Raw genomic sequence first — 20,815 nt, 5'->3', positions numbered from 1 at the left:
AATCATTTAGGCCAGGTTCCTCCAGGAACTAAACGTGTCATTAGAGGAAGCCTAAACTCCAATTAGCTCTTATTAACTGACAAGATCGGATTTCACCACACACTGTTAGAGCTAACTGGCCAAATTTGATTAGTTAATATCTGTAATCTGTCGTTAAGAAAAAAATGGCAGTGTTCTGTTGACTGTCATGTTGAAAGTAGTTTATTGAGATTATGTTTAATTATTTATTCGCGGTTTTTAGCGCGATGAATGAGAGAAAGGGTTGATGGTTTCAATAATTTGGACGAAATCGATTTTTTTTCAATGAGATTGACAAGATGCGTTTTTTCACTGTTCATGGATGTTGGGTCCCTTCTTCTCTTGATAGTTTCAGGCAACACAACATTGACATAAAGCCATTCAGGAAGACATTCTGTGAAATTTGAAACTTCACTTATTAAATGAAAAAAAACCTATTGAACCTTTATTGAAACACTACAACCTCAATTTAAATGTAATAAATCATACAACTGAAAAGAAACTGCACTATAATAAATTATTATTATTAATTACTAAAATTTGTAGGTTGATCTCCAAAAAAAAACAAAACTTGCAGTTTTGGGATCGAATTAGATTTTTCAGGTTAGGTTTCACATGCTTACAACATGCTAAATACCTCAAGGTGCCTACAGATTTAAGTGCCGCGAACAGGAGCAATTCACTGATGTCAAGCTTTTTATATCTATATCTTATACCGTTTCTTTAAAAAAAATAGATATAGCCAGCTGATTAAAAGTGGATTGCTCATGTTTGCAGCGCGTATATCTGTATGCACCTCTAAAGGTGTATCTCTAAGGCGGGCTACACACTGGTGTCTTACACATGATTTCTATGACAAATCTCATGTCCGAGACCTGTCACATATGAAACCATCCTGTGTTGTAAAATCGGAGCTTACTCACTGCTTGCGACAGATGTTCGAGGCATCGCCTCTGTATCGGACAGGTGTCGCACGGAACCGGTTAGACCCGGGCCATCATGGAAGCTATGCGCTACTCGCTACAACTGGCAACATCTCAAATTACAAGCAGGCAACGAATCTTTGATGTAGCGCCTTATCAATATTAGTATGGTAAACGCATCGCCACGTAAACACGTATATGGTAAACGACTGGCCACGGTAGGTAGACTACGCATTGAGGCAAGAGACCAGTTCCGTCCACAAGTCTGTCGCTCATGCCGCTTATGTTGCAGCACTAGAGCTATCTTCTTTCTGAGTCACAAGCGTCAGCCGATGACTCATCGCAATCTCAGAATTGCTAACTCTCATGAAAATAAGGATAGAAAGATTCTGATTTCGGATTTGGATTCAGCCCCCCCAAATTCTTCAAAGCGTAAGTCCCATTTTTGAAAATACTCAAAAACCAGGGAGTTACGAATGGTTTGAATATAGCTTAGCATTATAATTGTATAATTATCTATGCTTAATTATAATTATTCATGTATTATAATTAATCATAATGACTATAATTATTCATGTATTGTAATTAATTATAATAACTATAATTATCCATATTGTATAATTATCAATAATTACCATTATTGTATAATAGTAAAAACAAACAGGTAACTTTTTGTACTGTAGTAAATATGATATAGCTTGACAGTGCGGGGAATAAGGTGGGATCTCTATTTCGATTTCAATGTTATATTTTCAAATAAACCAGTGATGACTTGTGAAAGCCATGCTCAATTATTAATCTATTGATGTATAGTGCAACTCTCTGCCTTGTCTATCAGTGAATAAAATCAATGTGCATGAACCTACAGAGACCTTACAGTTGCTATAACTTTAGCTTTATAATCACCGTAACCATATCGCCATTAAGTACTCAAAACACACTTCTAATACAACCCCTCATTTTTTATCAATTGTTATTATTACTTGAAATCTTATGATATAGTATGCTTGTATAATTTCAACATAATTATTGCTTTTGTCAATACGGAAAAGTTGTATGAAAAATCATTGAATGAATTATTCTATTATTAAGTACGTACTGTTAAAACCGAAAAAGAAGCTACGATGAGTCATCGGCTGATGCTTGCGACTCAAAAAAAGATAGCTCCAGAGCTGCAACGTAAGTGGCATGAGTGACATACTTGTGGACAAGACTGGTTTCTTGCCTCAATGCGTACCTACCGTGGCCAGTCAAGCGCGTTTACCATGCTAATCAAAGATTCGTTGCCTGCTTGTAATTTGTGATGTTGCCAGTTGTAGCGAGTAGCGCATAGCTTCAATGAAGGCCGGGGTCTTAGCCAGTTCATGTGACACATGTTGCTCAAGACATTACTCCGCGCATGTGATCCAGCCACTGTCTATTGCCAGTACTGAGCACTCTCTGTCACTGCTCATGCTCAGTCTGTAATACAACCGGAAATTCAATTGAATTGAATTGAATTTATTACCAAAAATTACAAATACATATTTTCACAATACAATATAAATAACATTGATTGTAACTTAAGTGCATCAATAACATCACTGTAATACTTGGCACTGCCAACATAAGATTCCTTGTGTGTTGGCAGTGAGTTGCAGTTCACTTATTCTGTATCAATGCAGGTCAGTATATGAATTAATATACAATTGATAATGCTAACGAAGAAATTACAAAAAAAATAATAATGCTGATGAAGCTATACCTATTATACAAAGAAAACGCACAGGCTCACAGCAAAAAAAAAATACTTGAGAATACTATACATACTATACTATGATGAAAATTTTAATCTAATTAATCACTGTGACATCTTGAGGCCATCATGACAGTGAAACTTTCTCAAAGAAAAACAAATGAAATGATACAATAAAAAGAAGTTCCTGTAATTTGACTTGGGACAATTACAAGCCTGGTTCAAGAGTATACATGCCCATCGCTCACTGTTTTTAGTAACAATTATTTGTATACAACATTATACTTTATACCACTAGTTTGAAGAATACATTTTGGTCAATCCAATATTCTATACTTTTAATTGAATCGCGTGTGATTTTTTCATCTATAAAGTCATTTGGAATTTTGTTTATAATGTAGTTACAATAATATTGAAATTGATGCCTGCATATGGTTAGCTTGATGAGTTCCGTGTTAAATCTGTTGTTAGGACGTGTATTATGGGGTGAAATGTGTGTAGCAAGATTAGTTTTATTTCTATTGATATAGAGTATAACGTTTCTCATATAATTCTGTCTTATTGTCGGAACCTTGAATTCAAGAAATATTTCCCTACTAGGATAGAGTCGTGGCCTTCCTAATGCTGCTCTTTTAATATGTTTTTGTAGGATAAATAACTTTTTTAAATGCGTGTCATATGCACCTCCCCATACTTCAATAATGTATTGAAATAGTGATTGAGCATATGCAAAGTGAATTTTTCGTATTATGTCTATGTTTTTTATTTTATTTATTTTGTAAAAATTCAAATTAGGTATTTCAGCTTTGAGCATAAATACTCAATGTGCTTGTTCCATTTAATATTTTGATCTAATAGTATACCCAGATATCTAATTGTTTGCACCCTTTCTAATGTTTTATTATCAACTTCTGTATTATCTGTAGTGTTTTATTGTGATTATTTGCTGTTTCTATTGTAAGACTTAAATCAGTTGCTGGTTGTCCAGTTATATTGGGTGAAAAAGTGATGTACTTAGTTTTATCAGCATTTAAAGTCAATATATGGTCTTGCAGCCATTTTTTAACTGTAATTAGGTTTCTTTTTGCTATATTGAAGGTTTCTTAACAGCTTTTGCAACTGAAGATCAAAACAGTATCATCTGCAAAAGACAGAGTAGTGCAATCTTGTAGGTTTATTTTGAGTAGGTCATTCACATACAACAGAAACAGAATTGGTGATAACACCGAACCTTGAGGCAAGCCGAAACCTGATGAATATCTAATATCAGTTTGACCATATAGATGTAGGTATTGTTTACGTTCAGTTACATATGAGGCAAATAAATCATTTGCTACGCCTCTAATTCCAGTCCTATCTGATTTGTTTAATAGTATATTGTGAGGTATGGTATCAAAAGCCTTTGATAGATCCATGAATACTGCAAGAGTTTTTCTATTGCTATTGGAGTTGTCAAAAATTATTTTATCCAAGTGGATGACTGCATCTTTGGTGGACTTATTTTTTTGGAAGCCAAATTGCTTTTTATCTATTATATTTTCTTTCTCCAAAAAACTTATAATTCTGTTTTTTAGTACTTTTTCCAATATTTTAGAAAGGTTACTTATTAAGCTTATAGGTCTATAATTTTCTGGCTTTTTTAAATATCCGGTTCTAGGTATTGATATGATTCTGGCTTCTCTGAATTTTTTGGGGAAATATCCTTTATTTAAACATTTGTTGAATATATGTTTCAAGGATTCAGTTATTTATTGAGCAGTTTTTTTTATGGAAGGTCCTGTAAGGTTATCGGGTCCAGGTGTAGATTTGTTTTTTAACTGATTTATAATTGTCAATATTTCATTTGAGTTTGTGGGGTTGAGAAAGATACTGTGCCGACATGAATTAGATAGCGAGTGTGGAACTGGGATATTATTAACATTTACTGCTATTTTTTTGGCAAATGATACACCTACATTAGCAGAATAATCATTGCTACATTAGCAGCATATTGTTAGGTTGTCGTGGGAGTTTCCTGTGAAGCTTGTCTCTTTCTCGGATTGCATTGACTAGACTGGGTGTTATCCATTTCTTAGTGGTTTATTTTTTTCACTTAGTCTTATTGTTCTTGTTCTTTTGTGTGTTAGTTTTGTCAATTTTTCAATGAAATTACTAACAATTTGATCGATATTTTCGGTGCTGTATACATCAGACCAGTTTTCAACCTGTAAGTCAGCTATTAATTCGTCAAAATCAGTTACAGTTTTAGTCCATAACTTCTCTGTTACCGTGTTATTTTTCATGGCTCCACTCAAGTGCAGTGAAATACTGTAGTGATCTGTTATATTAGTTTCAATAATCACGCCACGCTGCAGGTCTCTATTGTTTCCCCCCTCCTTAAAAAATATGTGGTCTATGCAGGTACCATTTCCATTGACTATCCTTGTCGGCTTATTGATGTAGGATTTAAATCCATTGATATGTAGTGTGCTCAAGTACTCATTTGTTAAACTATTGTTTTCTAAAATATTAGGATTTATATCGCCCATTAGAATTACATTGATAGTGTCCTTCATTCTGTTTAAACAAACATCTAGACTTGTTACAAAATTATTAATGTTGGTAGCTGGAGAGTGATAAATTAATATTATTGTATATTTGATATTATCAATTGAACACGCCATACCAATGGAATTTGATTCTTCAATATCCAAATCGATCATATCAAAATGAAAATTTTCATCAACAAATAAACATATTCCATCACACTTTGAGTGTTTACTTTTCTTTTGTACAACATTATATCCTCCAAGACTGTAAGTAAAATTAGCATCATCCGTGATCCACGTTTCTGACAAGGCAATAATATGAAATTTAAAGTTTATATTAGCCAAATAATGAGCCAATTCTTCAAAGTTTTTATTCAGGCTTCTTATATTAGTATGAAAGAAATTCAATAGGTTTTTATTGCTTAAGTTTTGTGGTTCATATGAGAATAAATCATCTATCCCACTTGTATCATGATAGCCTATGAGATCGTCATCACATTCAAGAACTGACATAGAAGTAATCTGTAAGAGTATAATACTATTCTGTAAAATGAATAATGGTATAAGCTATAGAGAGAAAAAAAGAAAATGGGAAAATTGAGTTAAGAACAAAGATAAAGAAAATTTTGTTAAAAAAAAGAGGGTAAAGTTATTTACCAAACTTGCGACTTCACGCCGCGCCTCTTTTGTACAAGAAATAATATAAGAAAAAAGACTTTCCGTCACATAAGGAAGATCCAGAAAACCTAATTTAAAATATAATTGAAAAATAAAATGAATTCCTAAGTGAAAAAATGATTTTATAACAAAAGTGGGAGTCTTATTGCTAGAACAAATAACAAAGAAATGAACCCGGATTTAATACAGTTTGGAATAAAATCAGCTGATACTGCAATTGTATCAGTCAAACTGAAAAAATTACTTAATTAAACTGAAAAAATTGATTAATAAATTGAATAAACTGTTAGAATAGCCACCAACAATCCATTTAAGGCGAAAGAGAAAGATGAACACCAAAACAGAAAATCATGGTAATGAAACCGTTATACTGTATGCATTCACTGCGCTGAATCACTCTGTTGATAAGGCGAGGTACCTAGGTTATAACAATATTGTCAGGAAAAGTCAACGACAATATCAGATTGCTATTCAGGCTTTCATCATTTTATTGTCATCATACATTGTTGTTTTCGACTTTGTGATAACTGAGTTCGAATAAAATTAAATCTCATCATGATGGAATTACACTAGGTATAGTATACCCGGTAGGATAGGTGTACTAGTGTAGGGGTAGGCTATATCATTGTTATTCTTCACTTCACTGAGCGAGAGAAAAAAGATAACAATAAAAGATAATGAACGCGAAAGAAGAATTCATTGATAAGCTGTTTTTGTATTTACAGGGTATAAGTTATCTCTGAACTGTATTGTGAAAACGTTTGTTCCAACTAAAAGCCATTTTATATTGTAGCAGTCACAATAGATAACAGTCTATGGCCCGCTTATTGGAGTAATTTATTCCCACACATCTGCCTGATATTGTTAAATTCCCCGATCCTCAATTTCAATATCATTATGTTTCTTCATGGAAGAGATTCATGCATAAGTATATGAACATGTTATATAACATATAATAAAAATATTCCATGTGCATATCTATATAAATTGTGTGAGCTTTACCAAGACAAAAGTGTGCACAACAGTCACCAAGAGAACCTATTCAACAAACCAGACTAGATGTGTTGGGTCTATTTCATAGTCTACTATTTTATATGGGGCTAATTAATTTCTTCCAACAAATGATAATGACACTTTGAAATATTCGGTTTACTTATTATAAATTTAATCCATAGCAGCAATAAAAGCTTCCAGATCCCTGTCACTGTTAATCATTGACACTTTTTCCTTATCCACTGGTCTTACTTCAATTTTGCCCGCTCGTATCCACCCACACGTATTTGAATCCCTTCTCCTTTTGAAGTTTCTTCAGTTGTGACAGAATCTTTCTACGTACCATAGTGAGTGACAAGTTGATATACACTGGTCGCTCCTCGGTTTGAAATCCGACGTCGTGAGTGGAAAGTCTCCTCACCTGTTTCTTCTTATCAAGAACCTTGTGCGCATCATCGCGTCGTACGAATTTCACGATGATCCCGGGAAAGTGTTGGTTTGCCCCCTTTGGCAGGCGGTGGCAGCTGTCTATCGCCTCCGGACCCAAGTCAACACGTAGCCAGCCTTACACGTAGCCAGCACAACCTCATTGGTTTTTTCTCCATGCACAGTAGGAATCCCGTGTATCTCGATCATATTTCTACGGCCGGCCGTACTGTTCGAGCGAATCCACTTTATCGTCTAGCACCTCTACACTAATCACGAGACATGCGACAAGCGACAAAGACATACATGTCTAATGAAATTTGATAAGACACGACATGCGTCTTAAGGCCGTCTGAGGTTTTTGGCTAACAATGTGAAACACACATCCCTCTCGGTCTCAGTCAGCACCATATTGCGCATGCGCTAGTAACGGTTTTTTACCGTTCCATTTAGTCAGTTCTTTGAATGTAACGTTCTTTGTGATGATGGTTCCCGAGCACTGTGACTGGAGTCAATCGTCATTCTATTTTGATGATAATATCATTATCCAATGATGATTTATCATTAAATCCAATATCATAATCAATTTAATGATCATTATTTTATTCAATAAGAGAAAAAGTACATTTAAATAATATAGTCCATAAAATATAACAGTTGTTATTGAAGGGTCAATTGTACTCTAGAAATACATGATACAAAATCACATATTCCTTCCTACTCTCTACACTCATATCTCAAGTATAAAACCACACATCACTTTGAAAATTTCTACACACATTCTTTAGACATTTAGAATGTGATTTTGCTTTGTGTATATTCTTTTATCTTATTAGTTTCCATTTAAATTCCATTCTATATTTTATAGTTTGGCTATACATTGGCTTGTGAATTTCGTGGATGAGATATTTTGATCTTCGTATTACAGTTGTAAAAAATGTGCTCGATACCAGCATGTTGTGTTCAGTGATTTCATTACATGAAAATAATTATTTATAATTCAATGATTATTAAAAGCTAAGTGATTCAGTTGAATTCAGATTCGTAGGCTGAGAGTGAGTTTCACCAAATTCTCGTTAACGCTTCACTTAGTAATCTCCAGTGAAGTCCAACTGATTGATGACTGTAATGAAAGATTGAAAGATTTGATTTCATCAATGAGAACTAATGTTAAATTACGAAATGACGGATTAGAGTGGATCAGGGTGGCTGTGAGCTGCTATGACACTTGTTACACGTTGTAAACATGTAAAACCAAACCTAGAAAATCCAACTAGATTCTGAAACCACAAGTTTTGTTTACCAAATTGAGTGGAGATTAGCCAACATATTTGAGTAATTAATAATAATTATAGTGCAGTTTTTTCAGCTGTATAATTTATAAAATTTAATTTAGGTTGTAGTGTTTTAATAATTGTTCTATTTTTTGTTAACCCTACAGAGACACACTTACTTCATGCTAACACAGTAGACACACTGGGGTGTTGAACACCCCAATTTAATTTTGCATGTTTCTTTGAAAAATATAGAGAAAACAAGTACTTAGCCCATAATTTATAATTTCTTAATCATTTTTGTTCCAAGTGCATACAGAAATCGGAAGTAAAGCACTGCTTATCAATATTCATACTAATTTTAGAATACTTCGCCTGAGTGTTGGAGCTCCTTATCTGGTTTGAAGGAATGGCTTGATCATTGCCAATGACAACTTCATCAAAAACTCACGTCTCTTAATTTATTGTTTTGAATCTCAAGTTGTAGAGAATCATAGCATTTTCTCCACTCTGATCCATCATCCCATACCACATTCGTAGCGGTCAATACAAGTAAATCTTTGTAATCAAAGTATTTGATTAAGTCCTACATAAGAGACACTCTGGGGTGTGAGACACCCCAAACGAAGGTCAAGATGAGCTGGTGACCTTGTAGAATGCTTTTACTGACTGAAAGTGGTGGAAAGCAGTTGACAATGCTACAAACCTAATTCAGACTGGGCAAAATTTCCCATCTGTCTGTTATTATCAACTGCAGAGCAGAAGAAAAAATCCCTGGGGTGTGAATCACCCCAGTGTGTCTCTTTAGGGTTAATAAGTGAAATTTCAAATTTCACAGGTTGTCTTCTAGCCATTCTGTCAATGTTGTGTTGCCTGAAGCTATTGAAAGAAGAAGAGACCCAACATTCTCGAACAGTGAAAGAATGCATCTTGTCAATCTTATTGATAAATAAGTCGATTCTGTTAAAATAAATAAAATCATCAACACTTTCTCTTACCCGTCTAGGTCGGCGAACAACATCAAATGCCACTTCCTATGCTCTTCTTCTAGCATTATTTGGCTTTCCCATGTTGAAATTAATCTACTAAAAAATAATCGTGAAAACTACAGATAAATAATCAAACATAACTTCAACAATCTACTTTTAACATGACAGTGAACAGAACGCTGCCATTTTTCCTTAATGGAAGATTAACAGATTGACAGATGTTGACTGACCAAATTTGGCCGGTTAACTCTATAACGGCTCATCAGCCCTCATGGAATGTGGTGAAACCCGATTTTGTAAGTTAAAGGATAATTGGAGTTCACGCTTCCTCTAATGGCAAGTTCAGTTCCTGGTGAAACCCGTCCTAAGTGTAAATTTGTGAATAGAATTGGGTAGGCCTATGTCTGATTGAAACATGTTGACAATGAGTATAGTTATAGAAACCTGCTCAATTATTAATTAAGTATCTTATCAATTCGATTTATCCAATTCAATTGTAATGATATACTATATGAGATTGTATTTTGTTCTCCATTTCATGTATTTATTATTAAAGTATCTTGCATATTAGATTTATAAAGGTGCGTACAGATATACGCGCCGCAAACTTGAGCAATTCACTTTTAATCAGCTGATTCCAAGCTTTTTATATCTGTATCTTACCGTTTCTGTAAAATCAATCGATAGTTTATTTTTCCTTCATACAATGCATACATGAATGTCTATAATTACATAAATACAATTGACAATTAACAAAATAAGTTAAGAGTAAAATAGTATTATTATCAAATACGGGAAGTCCCTGAAAAGGTTGAAACCTTGAGCGCAGGGGCCGAGTGTTACTGAGAACAAAATTATTTGTTCTAAAAATTGGATTATTTAAGATAAATAAAATTGGTGGATTTCTATTAAAATCTAAATTTGAAAAAAATTACAAAGAAGGAAAGTAAAAAAAGTAAAAGAATCTGAGATAACAAAATAAAAAGCAGACATTCTTGAATGATTGTGAACTAAGGCTGGATGCACACCGGAGAAACGCGTTTCGTGAAAAAAGTTTCACAAAAGTTGCTCGCAATCGACTGATAAGATTAAGCAGGGAACGTTTCATTTGTATGCATGCGCGAGTGGGACGGATTGCATGAAACAAGTTTCATGAAAGAGGGCTTCACGAAATGCGTTTCTCCGGTGTGCATCCCGCCTTATCCTAGTTACAATATTACAAGAAATCACTTATCCTAGGATGTGAAGAAGCAATCCATAAATCTATTTCTCTCAGAAGTCTCTCATTCAAATTATCTGTTATAAAAAGAGCTGGTATCACATTTATAAGCTTATGAACAATATAATCAAACTGTCTTCTACAAATGGATAGAACTGCATTGTGTGGTTCAAACGTAATGGTTGAGGGACGGAGATTGTAAGGCGATATACGGAGGTTGAAAAGTTCTTTATGTGTATTAATGTAAATAATTTAATTCTTCATATACAGCTGCTCAACCGTCAATACATTCAAATAAATAAAAATACTGTCACTTGGAAATCGTATAGGTTTGCCCAAAATTGCCTTTGATAATGCTTTTTGGATTGTGAATATCTTATTGAAGTGATTTGAATAAGATGCACCCCAAATGTTTATACCATACTGGAGATGAGATTGAATGTAGGCGAGATAAACTAATTTTGAAACGGCTATGCTACCCAACCAAGAATTCTCCTGTCCAGCAGATGCTTCTATGGTCTCTCCAAGTATATAAAAAACAAAGTGCTGAGCAGAGCCACAAAGTTTAAAATATATCGCTCGCTAATCCTGCCAGTACTCATGTATGGCAGTGAAACATGGACACTGTCCAAAAAAGACGAGAGCCAACTAAAAGTTTTTGAGAGGAGGGTACTGCGAAGCATCTGTGGTGGAATAAAAGTGGATGAGACCTGGCGGAGGAGGAAGAATGAGGAACTCTACCAAGTATATCGTGAACCTGATGTGGTCAAAAAATGATCAAAATTGGTAGACTGTGATGGGCTGGCCACCTTATTCGGGCAGATGAGACATACCCACCAAGGAGACTCATGCTGTACAGGATGGAAGGGAGGCGAAGACCAGGAAGGCCGAGACTGCGCTGGATGGACAGTGTTGACAAGGACGCACAAGTGATTGGAGCCAGAGGTTGGAAAGCGAGGGCGGAAGACAGAGACGAATGGAGGCGAATACTGGAGGAGGCCAAGACCTGTAGCGGGTTGTAGCGCCACTGATGATGATGATGATGATGCTACTCAACCTGCTGATATTATAAAAATTGTTTATCCAGTGCTTGAGTTTATTACAAAGCTTATCTATGTGAATATCCCATCGCAAATGCTGATCAACTATAACGCCTAGATATTTAAAAGAATTTTCTCTTTTCAATTTTGAGCAGCCACAGCTATCATTCGAGATTGAAAGAGTACAGTGTTTGAATCATGAATATGAATGTGGTCTAGATCAAGTGGTTGGCCAACCATATTGGGAGAGAAGGTCATGAAGACGCTTTTATTCGAATTAAGTGTGAGAATGTGCTCATCTAACCAGGTCTTAACAGTCTTCACTTCAATCCCGATTCTGCAGTTCTCTTCACCTCCTCCCAAGACGGTCCGGTAAACACTGAAGCGGTATCATCCGCAAAAGCGAGTGTCACACAGTTTTTCAAATCAAGTTTGATTAAATCATTGATATATAGAAGAAAGATGAAACAGTTCCTTGAGGAAGACCGTAATCATTTAACTGTTTGAAACTAGTGTTAATGTTGATGTTGTGGAACTTTTCTATAATTGAATAGACTTAGAACGTTGTCAAAAATCCACTTTAATTAAATAAAAATTAATATATTATGCTCCTGTAAAAAATATTAATTTTTAATTTTTATTTAATTGAAGTGGATTTTTGACAACGTTCTAAGTCTATTCAATTGTTTGAAACTAGTTGTTTTATTTTCTAGAGTAAGGATTTGGTATCCATTTGTTAAATAGCTGCCAAATAAATTGAGGAGTATACCGCGTATGCCAATCTTTTCTATCTTTTTCAGTAATTTGGAATGTGGGATTCTATCAAAAGCTTTGGCTAGGTCCTGGAAGGTAGCTTTTTTTATTATCAGTGGAGTTATTTGAAATTGTTTGGGTTAAGAGGGTTATAGAGTCAATTGTACTCTTGTTCGCCTGAAATCCATATTGGTTTTTATGATTGACATTATGTTTAAGTGGGTAACAAAGTAGCCGGGACTTGATCAATTTTTCAATTAGTTCAGCGTTACCACTCAGCAGACTGATTTGACGGTAGTTTGTTGGGTCTTTATGATCACCAGACTTATGTAGCGGTATAATATTTGCCAACTTCAAACTATCAGGAAAGCAGCCTTCCAAAAAACAACGGTCAATTATTTCTGATAAGAGTTTTACAATGTGAGGCCGGATAATTTTTAATCATTTATTGCTTATTCTATCAAGTCCCGGAGCAGAGTTATCATTTAGAGAGCTTAACTTAGTAGATATTTCAATTTCAGTGGTAGGTGTTAGGGAAAAAGAAAATATTGATCTCCTATAGATGAATCTCTAAACTTATTAAGAAGTATAGAGTTTAGGTAGAGAGCTGGTGAAGGACGGTCGTGCTGTCTCGGAGCTGCGATTAGATAAGCATAGGCTAAGCTTGTTATAACTTATAACTTGGAGATGGATTTATAACCTAGTTCTATGATTTTTGTCGTAAATACTAATTACAAGTAGATCAACTGTAGCATTTCCATTATCAAATTAATATTATCTAACATATCAATGAACCATATTAGTTCTATTTCTCAACTATTACAACATTATCTAATTAGTCAACTGATACATCATATCTGTAGCATTAAAATGATCACTCCTAACAAAAATTCGATTGAATAGAATTTATTAAATCTATTTGTTAAAATTAATCAAATACTTCTAAATCTATTAAATATTGAATCGCTATTATTAAATTTCTATTTTTTTAACATTCCCATATTAGTTAATATTATAGTCTAATCAAGTTCAAATCGAATTTATTAAATCTATTTATTGAAATTTATTAAATATTTCTAATTCATTCAAATATTAAATCGCTATTATAAGCTTTTTTTCCGCATCAATCTTTATTTGGCTGCTTGCTCTGCTTCTCATAAAGAACGAATCTATAAAATAGTCATTATTTATGATAAATTATTCTTATTCTGTAAGTGGCAAACAAATTCAATGTGTTCCTAGACTGTCCCTGTAAGCGTCGTATATGGGTGAATAATTTGTAAACCCTGTGCGGCCTTGCTCAGGATATCTGTCGCGCTTGTCCCGGAGCTGGACGGGATACGCCCGATATAGATGTTTGGATTCACAAGAGCCACAGTACCTTAAAACGTACTATTCTTACTTGTTTGGATTGAGAGACGAGCAGAACCTGTAACAGTAACTCTGAATTATATATATATTTTTTTTCCTAAATTATGAACAGTTAATCTTCCTACGGAGGTAAGGAAACTATCTAATCAATTTTTTGCAGTTGTTTCATTGAATACGGTAGTTTGGTCACTTGTTTGGAGTTGTACCTAAGTATACTAAGCAGTCAAACAGCGCTCAGGGGAAATTGTATGGCGTTGTACTAATAAATACTGCTCAAGCTGCATTCGAACTGACTCTATTAAATCTAAAGTGGTGGGAGAGCCAGGTAAACACAATCATGATCCACCAGCAACTAAACGGGTGTTAGACGTACAAGAAGAAAATGTTGATAGCGATGATGCAAATTCGACAGGCCCGTCCTCCCTCACATAACTACTCTCGCCTTATGTAACACTTACACCAGAAACTCCAAAATATAAATCTATTTCAGAGGAAAATAAATACCTTAGGCAAAGAGTGGCTGAACTGGAATACATGAAAAATGCGTTGACAGATGAAGCAGTAGAACTAGAGCAGCAATTGATGGAAAGGGAGGAAGCTACTACAAATAGGAAGTGTGATGGGAATTGTAACAGCAACTCTAAGCACATGATAGATATCGCATCACAGACTGATGGTTCCTCTGATGATGTATATGACTCGCATTTGAAAGAGGACAGCGAGAGTGAGAAACGGACCAAGTCGCTATCCACTGGGGTGGAAGACTCCTCAACTATTGAATCATTATTGAATCTGCATCGCAAATCTGTTGATTATTTAAAAAATGTTAACGATAGGTTTCAAGAAGATATTATGGCTATACAGAGAGATCTGTTGGAGAGTCGCCAACAGCTACTCAGAACAGAGGAGACAAATTGTTGTCTTCAGCGAACAATTAGTGATCTAGCAAATGATATCGCTCTATTCAAAGAAATGAAACCGATCCAAATGAATTCCACAGATAAATTTTCATGCAGAAGTAGTATGAGCAATCTTAGGAGATCTGATGAAGTGAAGATTAACATATGGTCGGATAGTCATGGGAGGGGAGTCCATGAGTTGCTGGATCAGGCCTTGCCCTCAAATATTACTTGCACCTCATTTGTAGCTCCTGGAGCTCCTATTGAAAAAATATGTCAATCTATATTAAAAGATTCTCAGATAAAAACAAGTCCTAATAGGGAAAATGAATGGACGATTATAATAGGAGATACAAATAGTGTCACTGATGATTTTTCTGAGAATCATATTAAGGTGTATCTGAGGTGGCTGGTCAGGGTTATGGAGGAACATGCTAATAGAAATTTAATTATTACTACTATTCCTTACAGGTACGACTTATTTGCTAACTCACACATAAATTTGATGATTACTAAACTGAATAGAGCCATCCGAAAAATTCAGTATGTGAGTAACGTTAAAATTGTCGATCTCTGGATGTTTGAACAGACTAAGCATACTCGGCATGGCCTTCATATGAACAGGTTGGGAAAGAAAACAGTATGCAAATTGATAGCGGGTATCATAACAGAAAAAAGAGAGCAGATAGAACAGACACATGAAAACGGCAGCCTTTACAAGCAGAAAAAGAATAATGTAATTGCATTTAAAGACACCATACAACCTTCACACACTATTCAATCTGTTGAGACATGTGACCTGATTGATTTAAACGGATTAGTCATGACAACTATGATAAAAATTATTTTTTATCAAGGCAAATGAATGACATGAATGAAGATAATGTTCAGAAGAGGAATATAGACAACACTTCTACAAAAGAGGTGAATTTTATGACAGAGGTAAATAATTGTGGAGATTTAACAGAGCAAGAGTCCTTAATAGATGAAAGTAATGGGTCAAGGGTGGAACAAGGTGAGATTATGGATCTGAATGGACTCGACAGGTCATATGTTATGTGTTTGAATATCCAGGGGTTTGCAGGGAAAATTGATGAAATAGAGGCTACCTTTGAAACATATAAGCTTAGACCATTGGCAATCTGTTCGAGTGAGCATTGGCTGGAGGCGGCAAGTTCAGGTATCCTAAACTCTCTCACTGGCTATTCCTTGAGGTCTCTTCTTTGTAGGAAAAATAAGGCTAGAGGAGGAGTTGCAGTTCTACTCAGAGATGAAATTTCTTATCTAGGGAGAGATGATATTGGCGGTTTGTCAGTGGAGTGTTTGCTTGAGATTTCGGCAGTGGAGTTGAGGGATGATTGTTTTCAAAAAGGGAGGGACACTGTTATCGTTTCAATCTATAGGCCACCCAATGCTTCATTCAAGGAATTTTTATTTAGTCTTGAATTGCTTTTTAAAAGATTAAGTCTTGAGTCTTATATCTATATCTTGCATAGATATTATTTTGACAAACTTAGAAATAAGTAATTTGAACTGTACTACTCTGGATATTGGGATGTCAGACCATCATGCATTGTTCTTTCAGGTTTCTGAAGCTGCTTTGAAAATTAAAGGATCCTATGTAAGTAAAAGATATTTTCCAGAACCTGCTATTAAAAATTTTACCTCACGGTTGAAAAGGGAGACTTGGGAGAGTTGTTTGAGAGCCACTTCCTGTTTGGAGGGTTTTGGCAGGTTTTTTCATAGTTGAAGACAATGTTTCTTGAGTCTTTTCCATTGAAAACATTCAAGGTGAACACTGGTGACAGAGCTTGTAGGGGATGGCTGACTAAAGGTATTAAGGTATCGTGTGAATGCAAAAGGGAAATTCTTGAGATGTTGCATTGCAATCCTAACCCTACCACTATGGAATATTGCGAGAAATATAAATTAATTGTGAGAAATGTTATAGGATTGGCAAAAAGGAAATTCCTATCTCACTGCATTACTTCTTCCAGCAATGTAACAAAGACAACTTGGAGGGTTATCAAAAATACACTTGGTAATAATAAAACTGCAGGTCCTTGTCCAATACTGAGGATGGGCTCCAGCTTGATCTCTGATCCACAACAGGTGGCTAATTCCTTCAATAAGTATTTTAATACAGTTGCTGAAGGATATATAAACTTGTCTTTAAGGAATTCGGCTGGTGGAAGGATATATGAGAGGACCTTTGATGCTCCCCATAATAAGCCTAAATCAGCTTCCCAATTCAAAGAAATAACATGTGATGAGGTACTCAATATTATCAATGGTTTAAAAAATAGCAGATCATCAGGGTGGGATGAAATTCCAACATTTATTTTGAAACGAACTGCTCAGCTTATTTCGAAACCTCTCTCACATTTTATCAATTTGTCGTTTGGAAGGGGGGAATTCCCAGATTTACTAAAATTCTTATCCATAAAGCCACTGTATAAGAAGGGTGATTCACAGGAAATGTCAAACTTCAGGCCAATTTCTCTGGGAACGGTATTTTCAAAAATATTTGAGAGAGCAGTTCATATTCAGTTGAATTCCTATTTTGAGAGAAATAATCTTTTCTGTGATTCCCAGTTTGGATTCAGGAGGGGTAGAGGTATTGACAATGCTGTGTTTGGACTGAATAAGGAGGCTCTTAGTGCTTTGGATGGATCGCAGAAAGTACTTGGTATCTTTTGCGATCTGTCCAAGGCCTATGATTGCGTGGATCATGACCTGCTTTTGTCCAAGTTGTGGCACTATGGTGTGAGGGGAGTTGAATTTTTGTGGCTGCAATCATTCTTGCGGAGTAGATACCATAGGGTTTCAGTTGTTGCTGATGGAATGGTTTTCAACTCTACTTGGTTAGCAATGAATCGGGGTATTCCACAGGGATCTATTTTGGGACCATTGCTCTATCTGGTATATGGAAATGATATCTCAAAGTTTGTTAATTATGATCTAACTCTATTTGTTGATGATACAACAGCTCTCATTAAGGGTGGAAATGTTGATTCTTTGATTGAGGGAGCAAAAACTTGTTTGAATGAGCTTAATGAGTGGTTCAACTATAATGGTTTGTCATTGAACCCTAGTAAAACCAAATTGGTGCCTTTTCATGCTCGAAATGCCCAGGGAACGTTTCATGTTGAACTAGACCCAGATACCACCTTGAAGCCCTCTGATGGAACCACTTTTCTGGGATTGTTCTTGGATAGTGATATGAAGTGGAAGTCTCACTCTTCTGAACTGTTGAGGAAGCTGAGTAGAGCAACATTTGCGGTGGGTGTGATCTCCAGGGTTGCAGGTACAAGTACAGCGTTAATTGTGTATCATGCTTATTTTGCATCCCATCTACGCTTTGGTATCATTTTTTGGGGCAGAACAACATAATTTGAATCTATTTTCAGGACTCAAAAAAAAGGCTTTGAGGCGAATATTCGGCCTGACAGACAGATGTTCTTGCAGACCCATATTTAAAGAACACTCCCTCCTTACAGCCCCGGCAGTTTATGTCTTAGAGTTAGCTCTATTTGTTTTTAGAAATAAGGACCGTTTCCAGGAGAGACAAGTGGCGCATTTATATAACACATGATTCAGGGGACTCAGGTATCCAGAGCACAGGCTGACTCTCTTGGAGAAGGGCCCTTATTACATGGGCATCAAGGTTTACAATGTCCTACCACAGATAGTCAAGGAAAGTGCTACTCCTGGTTTATTTAAGAAAAAATTAAAAACCATTCTCATAGGTATGTGTCCCTATAAAGTTGAGGAATTTTTTGAGAAGATAGCCTCTACATGATTTGCCAATATAGTATGGTCAATTTCATAGTTTTTTTTTTCTTTCTTTTTCCCATTTTGAATAATTAAATGACATTTCACACATCACTAGAGCCTAGCTCTGCTTTTGTGATTTTTACGTGGAGAATTGAATAAAATAAAAAATAAAATAAAAATATTTTCTGCAGATGAGATGGGATTTCCGCTTTTCAATTTTTCAGCATAGTTCTTACCTACTTCTGCGAAGTGGAGATTTGAAATATCAGCATCAATTTTGGGAGGAGTTGATTTTCGTTTTCTTCTCAACATCTAATTCAACGTGTCCCAGACTTTCTTTGCATTATTTTTATACTGGCTAATTTTATTTTTATAATAATCACATTTACTCTGTTTCAATAATTTATTCAGCATATTCCTGTGAGCGATAAATCCTTTTTTTGAAATAACATTAGAAGGTTGCTTTGAGAGGCTTTTAAATAATTTATCAGGTTTAGTAATTGACAGAACAAGACCCCTGATGATCCAGGGTTTCAATGATTAGAATTTATGCGGAATATGTACTTTAACAGTTGCTTGTTCAATGTAACTAGTTATCTTTTCGGTGAAAAAAAGTATTTGATCGTAAGTATTTGATGTAAGTTTAGGTTACGCACACCTTCCCAATTCTTCTCCCCAATAGATAACAGTGATTTATTATAGTCAATTTTCTTATAAGAATGAACAGGTTTAGCGGCTTTAAAAAAATCAATTGAAAGATCACCATGAATACTAATACAAAAATGGTAAGTAATGCTTGTTTTGATAATTGAGCTAATTACATTATCAGGATTTAAAGTAGAGTTTAAAAAAAAATATGATCAATGTATGATTCTGTGCTGCCATGAACTCTGGTAGGCTTATTAATATAAGACTTCAAATCATTTAAGGATAGTGTGCTAAAATAATCGCTGGAAATGGTGCTATTATCATTTTAAGTGAATATTTATGTCACCTGCAAAGATTTTATTAGCTCTATTACTGAGAGACAGCAAACATTCATCTAAGCTGTTCAGAAACGTATCTACATTCGATGAAGGCGATCTATAAACAGCGATAATGATTGTTATCTTATCTTTTACTCCTGGCACTTGTACATCCAAGCAGACAGAGCTTGCTTCAGTAATCTCACAAGTTAACTCGTCTATGATTAAGCTATTTTTGAGAAATATACAGAATCCGTCACATTTGTTAATTTCACCTTACTTATTTATTACTGAATATCTGTTCAAGCTAAAATTGAAATTATCATCATCAACCACCCATGTTTCAGTCAGAATAATTATATGGCGATAGACTGAGCAATCACTAATTTATATAAGAAAAATCGTCAAAGTTTTTATTCAAGCTTCTCATATTTGGGTGAATTATATTAAGAAAGGAATTACATAATCTATCACAAAACAACTCTGTCTTGCACTGGAAAATATCCTCTATTCCGATCGTATTGTAAAATTCAAGGGAAATCTGCTCATCAAAATCGGTTTCTAGAACCTTGAAAAAGGAAAAATAAAGGATTACGAAACAAAGAGACTAAAGAAAGGTATAGAGAATGAAATAAGAAAATAAAATTAATATTAAAGATGAGAGATTATTGAAACTGACTCCTTGGTTCCTCAAGACGTCACAAAATTATAAATTATCATACAACAATATAACAAAATATTGAGACAATATAATATTATAAATCAATCAACCTTATTATCAAATTAGTCGTATGAACAAATCTACTGAATTCGAATGATAAACTGGAAATGGATAGACTTCAAAGAGAAATAATAAGAGAGTCTATTTGTTTTTTTCTGCTATTATTTTATTCCATTCTTGGTTATCCTGCTATTCAGTTATTGAAACAAATACCAAAGTTATCAAGTTTACATGAATTTCGAAAGATCCTCCTCATCTGAAACTCTTTTTGCTGGTGAACCCTCCCTCTGCCTAACCATAATCTTTCCCTCCTTTACCCATACATAGGCTAACTCACCATTTCTGGCCATGTTTTTAGCTTTACGAAGAAGGATCTCATTGTGCGCGTTTAAATGATGGTTGATGTAAATATTCTGAGGTGGAAGATTAGGATGAATATCGGTAGAACATAGGTTTTTCTTTTCCTTTGCAGCATCTCTCCATTGTAGTTTTGTAGAACGCGAAAC

The 20,815-nt window shown here is 34.9% G+C and overlaps 1 protein-coding gene across 1 annotated transcript in view; it reads right to left on the bottom strand.

Annotated features, from left to right (window-relative positions):
* Positions 1–20,815, bottom strand: part of LOC111053983 — a 144,721-nt gene that overhangs the window by 86,225 nt on the left and 37,681 nt on the right. The gene's annotated exons all lie outside the window — the stretch shown is intronic.

Source organism: Nilaparvata lugens, chromosome 13 (genome assembly GCF_014356525.2).
Source record: "Nilaparvata lugens isolate BPH chromosome 13, ASM1435652v1, whole genome shotgun sequence".
NCBI classification, from domain to species: domain Eukaryota; kingdom Metazoa; phylum Arthropoda; class Insecta; order Hemiptera; family Delphacidae; genus Nilaparvata; species Nilaparvata lugens.
Note: the sequence above shows the minus strand (reverse complement) of the source record. Positions and strands in the feature narration are given on the sequence as shown.